General features: G+C 37.7%; 1 long non-coding RNA gene across 1 annotated transcript; it reads left to right on the top strand.

The window, feature by feature from the left end:
• Positions 1–816: 816 nt before the first annotated feature.
• Positions 817–7,127, top strand: LOC114616388. The gene is made up of 2 exons (XR_003710625.1): positions 817–1,029; positions 6,807–7,127. It is a non-coding gene; the product is annotated as an uncharacterized LOC114616388 (long non-coding RNA).
• Positions 7,128–11,777: the final 4,650 nt, after the last annotated feature.

The raw sequence follows: 11,777 nt of genomic DNA, 5'->3' as shown, positions 1-11,777 counted from the left end.
TATTCAGAGATTTCTAGAGGGGCAGAAGTGAAAGTCATTGTAATGAATCCCACATATATATGGATTACAGTCTGTATTCTAGCTAGTCCAACAATGACTATCTAGCAATAGAAAGTCCAAGAATCTAGTAGTTGTTCAGTCCATGAAGCTATATATCTCAGCTGCTTTTCAGTGTGTGCCAGAATCCTGAAGAAGCAGACTTTAAGGCCAGGGAAGGAATTTCCAGTGAGACAATCTCATCATGTTTATTCCTCTGCATTATAGAAAAGTTTTTCACATGGGAGATAAGAATATCTTCATGTCATGAAACATTCATTTTTAATTTTGGTAGTAGTTTATGAGTAAAGGGCTAGCAGGTGATGACCAAAAACTTCTTTTTTTCATATCATATATATATAAGCTGTGACCAGAAGATATTTCCCAGATTTAGATGTACATTTGCCCCTCAAAAGTTCTGGCTAAAGGGGGGGACATCTTCCTACTTTTAATGATTTAATTAAGAAAATCCTTCATAGGTGTACCCCAAAATTATCACAAGTGTTCTATGCATGTTACAAGAACTAAAACAGGGAAATGTAGATTGAGCACTGTTGGCCATGCTGTGACTTAGTGATATAAATGATACATGCAAGAAAATCCTCTTTTGTATCCAATAATTTCCATTTTTACTAAAAGCTTTTACAAAACTATAGTCATAAGATAACAGTTGTTTTGATTTCTAAGCTTCAGGAGCTTTTTAAATGAGAACTCCACTCTCCAATTAGAGGAAAGGGAGTATCATTTAGAAAGATTCCTTCTAAATTCACTTTCCACTTTCTAAATTCTGTGAATGAGATAATCACAAATTTGCTAACTTTAAAAAAAAAAAGACAAACTCTCTTCTCTAGTACTGAGACAAGACTACTACAAGTTTCAATAAAGAAAACTTCATCCACAGCACCCTGGACATCTTCTTTGCTGGATCAGAGACAACAACTGACACACTGTGCTGGGCTGTGCTCTACATAACTTCAAACCCAGAAGTGCAAGGTGAGCATGTGCTGGATGTGCCTAGACCAGGGAGAACAGTGTTTCTGAAATTTGTTGTTTAGATAGGGCCAGAAGGTGGAATAGTGGAGTGGTGGAAAGAAACGGAACACCTGGGAGATCAGCTCTTTTGGAGAACAGGCATGGCCTTCACATGTCCTGTCAGGATTGTAATGAGTCATGGGTGCAGACTTTATACTCTATGCTTTAAAGAATCCTCAGTTTTAGAGTCAAATAGAGAAGTCAGTTGTCCTTGTGATAGTTTCCAGCAAAGAGTGACAGTGTGCAATGAACAATCCACTAAGTCCTTCATTTCCAGCAGTCCCTTCTCATTTTGTCCTGGATATCACCAAGATGCTTCAGTCTGATACCTGGTATCCTATTGATGTTACCTCTGCTGTCCAGACTCAACCACACACATTCTGCATGTTGCCTTTCAACATTACATCTTCCCCAATGGCATTGCTCTAATCTTGCTACTATGTACAATATTGGGCTTTCCATCTACCAAAAAAAAATGTCCTATACCAAATTCTGGAGCTTTCAGAAGTATTTTCTCAGATATTATTCAATAAAATGTTTTAATATCAGCTAAGAATTTACTGCCTAGAAAAATTGCTTCCATGTTCTCCCTTGAGAGATTGCAAAATATGCCCCATTATGGGCTTTGCACACTGTTTATATCTCCACTGGAATTTTAAGTCCTTCAGAAAGAATGTCCAATCCTATTATTTTTTTTCCTCTGGATTATAGAAAAAATTTTTCACATGGGAGATAAGAATATTTTCATGTCATGAAACTTTTTGTTAATTTTGGTAATAGTTTATGAGTGAAGGATAAAGATACTATGGCACATTCAATCCAAATATTTTGCCCTAAGACGAAAATAAGAGTAGTGGTAACAATGTCTCCCATGTAGTAAAAATAAAATGGTCATTTCTTCTCCTCCATCCACTTTTTGAGACAGGTTCGTTAGCTGTCTCAAACTCACCAAGTAGACAAGACTCTCTTGCAAGTGAGCCATGGAAATTGGCCTCTCTCCCTTTCTCCAGTACAGTGAGATTAGAAGTAGATGCCACCATGCCTGAAATTTTTAAAAAGAGATTCTAGGGAGCAAAGTCAGATCTTCATGTTTGCATAGCTATCACTTTACTTACTGAGCTTTCTTTCATGCCCAGCCTTTTTTCCTTTATTGATACAAAATGTGTGTATTATTACAGCTATATATTTTTATATGTTTGTTACATACAATTATGTTGCTGAGATATAATAATATAACCAAAACCAATTTATATATTGGAGAGTTTATTTTAAGTGACAGAGTATATAATTATGGAGGATGTATGGCAGTGAGTAATGTGACCAAGAAGCTTAAATATCACATCTCAACTGCAAACATAAAACAAAGAGAAAACTAGAAGTAGGACAAGGATAGAACCCGCAAAACCATCCCCAGTAGCATACTTTCTCCATCAAGGCTCTACTTCCTAAAGGATCCTTCGATTCCCAAACCACCTCCTAGAACTAAGTATTTGAATACTAGTGCCTATACTTTATATTTCTCAATTAATCCTCTTCATTTGGACCATTGTTCTCTATAGATTCATGGTACGTCATGATGAAAAATGCATTTAGTCAAACTTAAAAGTCCCTGTAGCCTTTAATTGTCCCTATATGTTCAAAGAAAAGAAGTTCAAAGTCTTTTCAGATACTGAAGGCAAACTCTTAACTGTGACCCAATGTAAAACCCAAATTCAGATTTATAGACTTCAAGCATACACTGGCAGGGAATACACATTCTCATTCCATAATGAAAGAACGAAGGTATAGTGAGGAAATGCTTAAAGAAAAATAAAATTCAAGTGATCAAATACCAAATGCACGAAATTTAGTTTCATGGGACTAAGATGTCTCCACTCATGTGCCTTTGTTGCCTGCAACATAAACTCTCTCTAGGGCTACTTGCACTACCTATGTGAAGTGTCCTTTGTAGTGTCTTATGGGCATCACATCTCCAACATCTTGGGAATTCTACTGAACATGGGCTTCACTTTCAGAATCCTATGCAATGAACTCTTATAGCCTTCAAATGGGGACTCCACTGTTAGATGTCAGCTTCCCTCAGCAGCTGTTTGAACATCTAAAGGAAGAATCATCAAGCCTGTCACTCTTGCATCTCCTGAACTGCTAAAGCATGATGATGACACTGACATGTTCAGCTGTCACACTGTGATAGCATCTTGCCCTTTGCATCACATTTGCAGTAGCTTTTGTATTCCAGGAGGTTTCCCTCCTTGTATCTTCTCCTTTTATAAATTGGAAGCCTAGCTGAGTAGTGTCTTACCTTCTGTAAGCTCTTCTCATGGTTCGGTGAAGAACAATAGGCATCTTCTTAATTGACATGATTTCTTTAAAACTTATGTACAGCCCCCTATTTAGCATAGGCTTTGGGGCAACATTAAGCTTTTTAGGGCTTTTTTCCTCAAAGATGTATTTTTTTAAACTTCATTCTGCCCACCTGACTCTTTCCAATTGTAGAGCTAAGAGTAACCAGTAATAGCCATGCCAGAGACTCAATGTTATAGTTTCTTAAAATTTTTTCTTTGACAAAAAAATTACTTTTAAAATTAGCCATCAGTAAGCTGTTAAGGCAACGGCACAAGGACAGTGGATTCTTGATGAAACAAGTCGAATGGACTTGCGGCTCAGTTGCTCCTCAGGCCCTCTGTCCTCTGAAGCATCATGATCTAGGACTGTATTAGTGCATTTTACACTCCTACTAGAATGGCCCATTAAGCTCTGCTTACAACTTGGAGCCACTTTTCTAAACTAATGTTGCCAAGTCCTTCACACTTCTCAAAAATAAATAAAATAAGGTCTAACATGCTCAGGTTTCCCACAGCAGCAACCCCATCTCTTTGTATCATTTTCTGTATTAGTTACTCATCTATGACTGGATAAAACTCCATGACCAAAAGCAGTTGAAATAAGGAAAAGAATCTTTTGGTTTATGGTTCCAAGAATAAATTCCATAAAGGTGGAGAAAGCTTGGCAGCTGATAACCAAAGCATGAAACTAAAAATAACATCTCAACTACACACAGGAAACAGAAAGTTATTCAAAATTGACACCAGTGACAAAATTCTTCTAGCAAAACTACTCTTGTTAAAGATTCTACAATCTCTACAAACAATGCCAAGAACTGGAAGTGTTCAAATACCCGAGCCTATGAGAAACATTTTTATTCAAACTTTTACAATATGCATCTGGGGTTACAATTTAAAATGCATGTCTGTCTGAAGATTTACATTTTACAACCATGAAAGCTACTGTGGATCAGATTTGATTTCTATAGCAAAGGCTCCAGAATATCAACAGTGTTACATGACATTTATTGCACCCATGCTTATTTTGCAACATGCTCTGTAATCAAGAGATAGGACCAACCAGAGCATTCATTGATGGACTGTGAATGGATAAACAATGACATCCATAACCTAGAAACACAACTCAATCATGAGGAAAAGAAGTTTTGATAAGTCCTCTAGCATAAATGAGCTTTTAGGACACAGTGCTAAGTTAAGAAACCAACTGCAAAATTGTACAAATTGTCCTAAACCACTCAAAAGAGTCATCTAAAATAGTTAACTTCCTAGAGAGGAAATATGGAATGAGGGTAGGGGAATATTGAACATAATTAATGGACATTAAATTTCAATTCCAAATAACAATTCCTTAGCATTTACATATACAGTAATATGAGCATACTTAATAATTATTGATTTGTAGCCTTAAATTTTATTGTGATCTGTGGTTGGCAAAATTTATTTGCAATACTTGAGAGACTAAGGCAGGAGTAGTACAAGTTTGGGGTCATTTGACTACAAAGGAAGGCTTTACCTTAAAAAATAAAGCATGTCTATTATGGTAATATTTTGTTATATGCTTATCCCCAATTAAGTATTTATGGACTGTAGTACACTAATAGATGTTTATGTCTCTCAAAGAAGAAAACTCTAAACTATATCCTGTAAAGATCTTATTGTTCCAAATTCCTTTCAACTTGTTACTGAGTTAAACATGAAGTGAATTTCCTAACTTTCTAAAGTGGATCCTATGAGAACTGCCTTTGTATCCACTGGCAAGGTATAGAGGAAGGAAGCAGGGAGCCATCTTTTCAGAACTTTGGACAAAATAAAACATAATGTCTATTTCCATTTTACTGGTAAGAACTGAGTCACTGCTCACATTGACTCCAAAGAAAATTTAGAAATGAAATTTTTTAGCTGGAGAACAATAGAATCTCTGTTAAGATAGAAAATGTTGAAAATGTAAAGGAGAAGTCTAGAAGTTTCAACTCCTCATTATGCTTATATTAGTTCACATAATTATCAAAACATTCTTAAAATAAGGCTCACAACTAGCCATTGAACTGATCATGGGGTTCTCAATGGAGGAGTTAGAGTGAGGACTGAAGGAGCTGAAAGGGTTTGTGGCCCCATGAGGAGAGCAACAATACCAACCAACCACAGCTCCCAGGGTCCTAACCACCAGCCTGGGAGCACTTATGGAGGGATCCAGGGCTTCAGCTGAATATGTAAGAGTGGATGGCCCTGCCGGGCACAGATGGAAGATGAGATCCTTGACCTCATGAAGGCTGGACGCCCCAGGGGGTGGGAATTTTGAGGGTGGGGAAGTGGGAGTGGGGGGGTAGGTGGGGGTTACATCCACGGAGAAGAAGGAGGAGGGGTAAGGGGATGGGGGGTTCCCGGGTGGGTGGGGGATGGGGTAAGGGGATAACATATGAAATGTAAATAAAATATCCAATAAAAAAAAAGAAAAAAAAAGAAGTCCTATTTATTCTTAGAAGTCAAATGAGGAAACTGAGTCTGGAAGTATATAAGTAGCCTCAGCAGCAGCAATGGCAACAATGTTCACAAAGACTTTGGAATGTGCCTTCCACTCTGATATATCTCCTTAGGAAATCACAATCTACAGTTGTTCGGTAATTGAAATAATTTTGTGAAGTTCAATTAGCAATGGAGTGATGTTAGGAAGTGATTAGCCTTGTGAACTGCATTAGTGACTTTTAGAAAGATAACAGACAGGCCGATGAGATGGTTCATCTCATAAAGGTACTGGGCTTCAAGCCCACAATCCTTAGTTCAATCCCCAGAATACAAAAAGTACAAGAAGAGACCTGACTCTTGCAATTTTCCTCTGAACTTCACCTATCAATTTAGAACATGTGCAAGTACACACAAATAGAAAAATAAAATATTTTAATATACGTATTAAAAATACCAGAAACCAAAGTGATTGCCTTCTCATTCAGGTACTAGGACACAGCAAAACTTTGTCATCTAGAGACAGATTAATCATTATCACATTAAAAAAAAAACCTCTCTTGATGCCTTGATTGTAGATATCTGGGAATATCAAATTCTGAAAACTTAGCTTTTTTTTTTTTTTATATAAACAAGTACGTGATGTGAACTTATTTGCAGATGCCTGATTGGTTACTACTATGAGCTTAGCCAGGCTGATCACACCTATTTAGCTCTGAGTAGGTTGAAAGCTGAGGCTGTGTTGTAAGCCCAAAGAAAATTAGAACTGACAGTTTTTCAAAGCAATTCTTTGAGAAGGTAAGAAACATGGTGTTTCTTTGTAGACAGAACACTGGAAGAAATACAAGAAAATAACATCTTGGAGACATTTTCTCAGTCTTCAGAAGAAAACACTAAACTGTAAAGCTAACAGAGGCCCCTGTTTCCTTGCAGAAACAGTACACTCTGAGATTGACAGAGTGATTGGCCATGGGAGACAGCCAAGCACTGATGACCAAGAGTCCGTGCCCTACACCAATGCTGTCATCCATGAGGTGCCGAGGATGGGCAACATCATCCCCTTGAATGTTCCCAGGGAAGTCACAGCTGATAGCACTTTGTCTGGATACCACCGGCCTAAGGCACTCTCCCCTTCTCATCTCCAGTCCATCCTTGGCATTATGTGAGGAACACAAACATGTAGTTCTGCTCCCAAGAAATCAACCAAAATGGAAGAGAGATATTATTAATAAAAGAATGTGAACACTCTTACAATTTATCTAAGTGATAATTACATATTTCATAGGAAGTACAGAAAAGAAGACTCCATGGTCAAATTTTCCCAAGTTGACTTTTTTTTTTTTCTAAAGAAAATCCTAGTGTCTTCTTGTACTAATGTGGGCTCACAGGAATCAGTATATCTTTGCCATATTCATGTCAAAATGGTTTTCCAGATTTTACTTACTTTCCCATATTAGAGTTTCCTATCTCACAAAGAAAACCAGTTCAAAGTAAAATATTAATTATAAAGAAGGGGGAGGAAAAAGCAGATAGTTGCCAAGCAAATATGTTCTTAGGATTATTTTTATTTCAAAATGTATCAATGCACTTTTCATAAGTATTGATCCCCAGTGTAACCATTTAAATGTTATGACTAGATGAAAGAAGCTTACATAAAGTCTCTCTACTTTAATATAAAATATCATGAGATTTGGGATCAGATCTAAACCTGTCCTGATTGTTCTTACTGCACTGATCTTATTACATTAAAATTGAAATATCTTCCTTATATTTTTCTTCATGGATCCCTCTCACATCCCTTTGTTCCCAGACCCAAGCTTAGGATCTACTTGTGATTTCTCCTGACCATATCACACTCTTTCTGTTCAAGGCACAATTATTATCCTTTCCATTCTTTCTATACACCGTGTACTGATCAAAATCAGGCATTTCTTAGTAGTGGCAAAATAAAGCCTGAGGTTTCAGCATAGCATGGCAGTGAAAGGGAGGCACAGAAGAGCAGTCTTCATGATAGAGGCCAGTAGCAGAAGTAAAGCTTTCAGGAGGCTATCTCCCCACCCTATTTCCTACACCCAGGTCTTCATCTTGGGGGATGGTTCCATATGTTAGGAAAACTCTACAACCATTATGTAATAATCTCTGGAAATGGCCTCAGGGCTACTCTCACTGGTGGTCTGCTGTATTCTCCTAGATAAATATTTATTGCTCCAAACATGCTGTTCTCAGAAAAGTCTTCAGAGTTGTGATGAGAAGAATCTACCCTGGAAACACAGATACATGTCTTTTTCCTCGGAGAAACAGACAACCTAAACTTATATCTTTTGCCATGGATTGTCAATGTCAACTCTAACATCAGCTGTAAACACTGAAAATCTAATTAGATAATATACAAGTGAAGCAAAGAGCCATGTTTTTTACCTTACCTGCAGCTAGGTGCAGAAGTGGATGCATCTCTGCCCACTGTGTGACAAGAAAATAGTTAATCTTTCACAGCATTGATTGGTACATCTCTACAATGCAGTGCAACCCATGACACATAATAATGTTTAGCACTCACAAGAAGGAGGAACATACATACAGAGCTTCCTACTCTATATAGCAGTTATATTTTTATTGTTGACACACCTTAGATCTTTCTATCTGTAAAATATCCTCATAACAGTGATCTTGTAAGTGGAGGATTATATATCATAAGAATGTCCAGAAAAGAGCACCCTGATTCTGTCAAGACATGGATAGGCTGGAGAGAGGAAAGAACCTGGGAGGGAACAATAGGTTCTAAAGGAAAAGATGCTAGTTCTGATACTATATTAGACTTTAGTCAGACAATGTGTTGGGGGAATTATGTCAAGAAGACAATGGTTATAGAAGATTAGAATGATTGAGAAACTGAGTTATTGATAAAAATAAGTATCAGCCTATTTCATCTTAGTTAGGGGGGAAAACTGTCTTGAAGAATCAAATAATGCCTCCTCATTTTAAGACTGATTGATGCATTCTACAGCATGGGTAATGAAAATGATGGAAGGATGGAGTGTGGAGTGGATAAGTTGTGCTCATGACATGTTTATTGCCTGCTCTGCTGCAAATGTGTGTCAGAGAGCATGGGGGCAGCTTGCACTAAGGGGGAAGTGAGAAACATTGACATGACAGAATTGAGAAAATTGAGAGAATGCTTCTGGTATAGAATGAAATGGGGTGGATGACACAGTGTGAGATAAAAGCACACTCTAGGGAGTCCAGGCACCATGCCAGGGACCCTAGTGGGCTGGGCTAGTTTACTCTGCATGCTTGATGTGTTCCTAAACCTGCAGAAGGATGGGGTTCAGGAGCTCCATACTGAGGTCTAAGAATAGAGAAGCAGAGATGGTAGATGATAGCAGACACCCCATTTTCTTTTGTAGACCTTCCATAGTCCTCATTGCAGGAAATGGCTGGGTTGATGGTTACTCACCTCTTTTCCCAGTATCTTCCCATGAATGGTCACATGTCTTTTCCCTAAGTATATGCTGACTTATTCCCACAGACCAGCATTTTGTAATAAAGAAAATCTAATACCTCTGGAATACCCTAAGGACACACAGTTCATCATTGTTCTGAACTAAGGACCGGATTTGGTGAAGAGTTTATGGTGTGAACAGGAATGGGATATTAGGAACCCTTGTCTTCATGTGACCCACATTTCAAGCCTTGTCTCTTTATTTTCCCTTTTAGGGCACCAGAGTTATGACTAACTTGACTGTTCTACACAGGGACCCCAAAGAGTGGGTTAGTCCAGACACCTTCAATCCAGACCATGTTTTGGAGAATGGACAGTTTAAGAAGAGAGAATCTTTTCTACCATTCTCAATAGGTGAGTAATAATGAGAAGGAAACAAGTCAGAATCCTACTTCATCCCTTCCCTTGTCTTCTGCCTAGAGACTCTGCTATAATTTGTGTATCTCCTAATGGCCCCACTTTGTGCAGATCCAAGGTGGTGTTTGCAGCCAAGTGTTCTCTGGACCTAGCACTGCCTCTTGCCTCCTCTATCTCTCCTACTCTTCTTTGCCTTTGGTGGGAATTTGGCTTCCCTTGTTTTGTTTTCCATAACAATAGACAGAGTGACTCAAGTCTCTGCCTCCTTGCCATAGTAAAATCTGAATACATGCCTTCTTTTCAAAGTCTTTAAATATCCAAATTAATTTTAAGTGATTTGTGCTCAAAGGTAAATGTCTTACATTTTATGGGGAGGAGTGGTGATGCTGCATGTGAAACTGGCTACCGACTCACTATGATGAAAATATCAAACAACAGTTGTAACTGTGGTTTGCATAACTTGATTGGGTTTTGTCCAATACAATAATTCCTTGAACAAGTAATGCATTTGACTTTTATGATTTTAATTACACCTTTAAAAATATAATTAGACATATTTATTTTCTGCAACTTGATATTCATAATTAGGGATGTAGTGATGACTCTTATGTTTTTTCTCCAGCCAATTACAAATAAATACTTGTAGTCTTACAATTGTTGAGCTTGTATAAAACACCCTAATGTTTTGTGGTTATTGGCCTCCATATATTGTACATCTTTTTTCAAATAGTTTTCCAGTTCCTTAGTTCCATAAATAAGTACTAAGCATATATTACATATAAAACACACACACAATTGAGCAGGGATAGGTGATGAGGCAGAGCTTCCGCTTGGAGCATGTGTCCTGCTGCAACCTTTCAACATGGAATCAGTGAGAACCTCTGAAACAAAGATATAACCAAATGTATGGCATCTGGAGCTCAATACCTATGAGATTTTCTCACGCTGAAGCTGGTGTTTCCTAACACTGCCTTCAGAATGTGACTGAATGCTGCACAGAAGCCACACTGGTGAACTCGGAGCTACCATGCAAGTGCCTGCCTGGTACTGCTTCTGCTCTCTTTGCCTTTCCCTTTGCTTCTGAGGTACCTTTGTTGACCTTTCACAGTTGACAGTAATAGGAAAGCTGGCAGAATCTAGGACATCTGTCCAGTCTTCCTGTTCACAAAACAAGTAAAAAGATTTGAATTAGAGTTCAAAATCTCAGCTATGTATTTCATTTATTCTAATTATGCTCAGTTATTGAATCAGATCCTGAAAGTCTCAAATGTGATTCTTTTTACATTCCACCTAAGTGATCAATGTTTTGTTTCCTAGGACTGCAGGGAAAGGAAGATAGTATATCCCCATGACTTTCACAGGATCCTCGAGGCCAAGAGAAGCCTGCAAACATGCAATCTCTTCAGAATGCAAAAATCTTTTTCCTGTAGAAGATTCATATCTCATCTTTTAAAAAATGTTCTTCTATCTATACCAGCTAAAAAATAAAAACAGCAACACAGAGAGACTCACTGATACTTTGCTCCTGACAGTTGTATTTCTCCCTCTTCATTAGAGGGTCTATCAGCAGAAAAATTATGTTGGACAATCACCAAGGTAATGTAGTTGTTAGCAATCCAAAAGAAAAGGAATATTAGTATCTACTTAATCTAATAAACTGCATGCATTCAGGTTATACAGCCTAATTGAACCCTGAAATATCACTGAAGCTTCCCAGTTGAGTGACTAAATTCTACAGGTAAAGACCAGATATGAGCCTTGAAATGATGTGTGCTTTACTGATACTATGAGAGACACTAGTGAAGGCTGCAGTTTGTGCTTTTCCCAGGGTAGAGGCAGGTTCTGCTAAAATATAGCTGTTACCTTACCAGTTATTCCAGAATTCCAGCCTTCCTTGGTCACTGAAATCACGTTAGTTACTTTCTATTGCTGTGATAAAAATTATGACCAAAAAGTAACTTACATTTTGAGAAAAAAATACACACACACACACATTCAGATACAGATATATATATATATATATATATATATATATATATATATATATA

Source organism: Grammomys surdaster, unplaced genomic scaffold (genome assembly GCF_004785775.1).
Source record: "Grammomys surdaster isolate TR1022 unplaced genomic scaffold, NIH_TR_1.0 319142, whole genome shotgun sequence".
Lineage (NCBI taxonomy): Eukaryota > Metazoa > Chordata > Mammalia > Rodentia > Muridae > Grammomys > Grammomys surdaster.
This window is presented reverse-complemented; position numbering and strand designations above follow the sequence as displayed.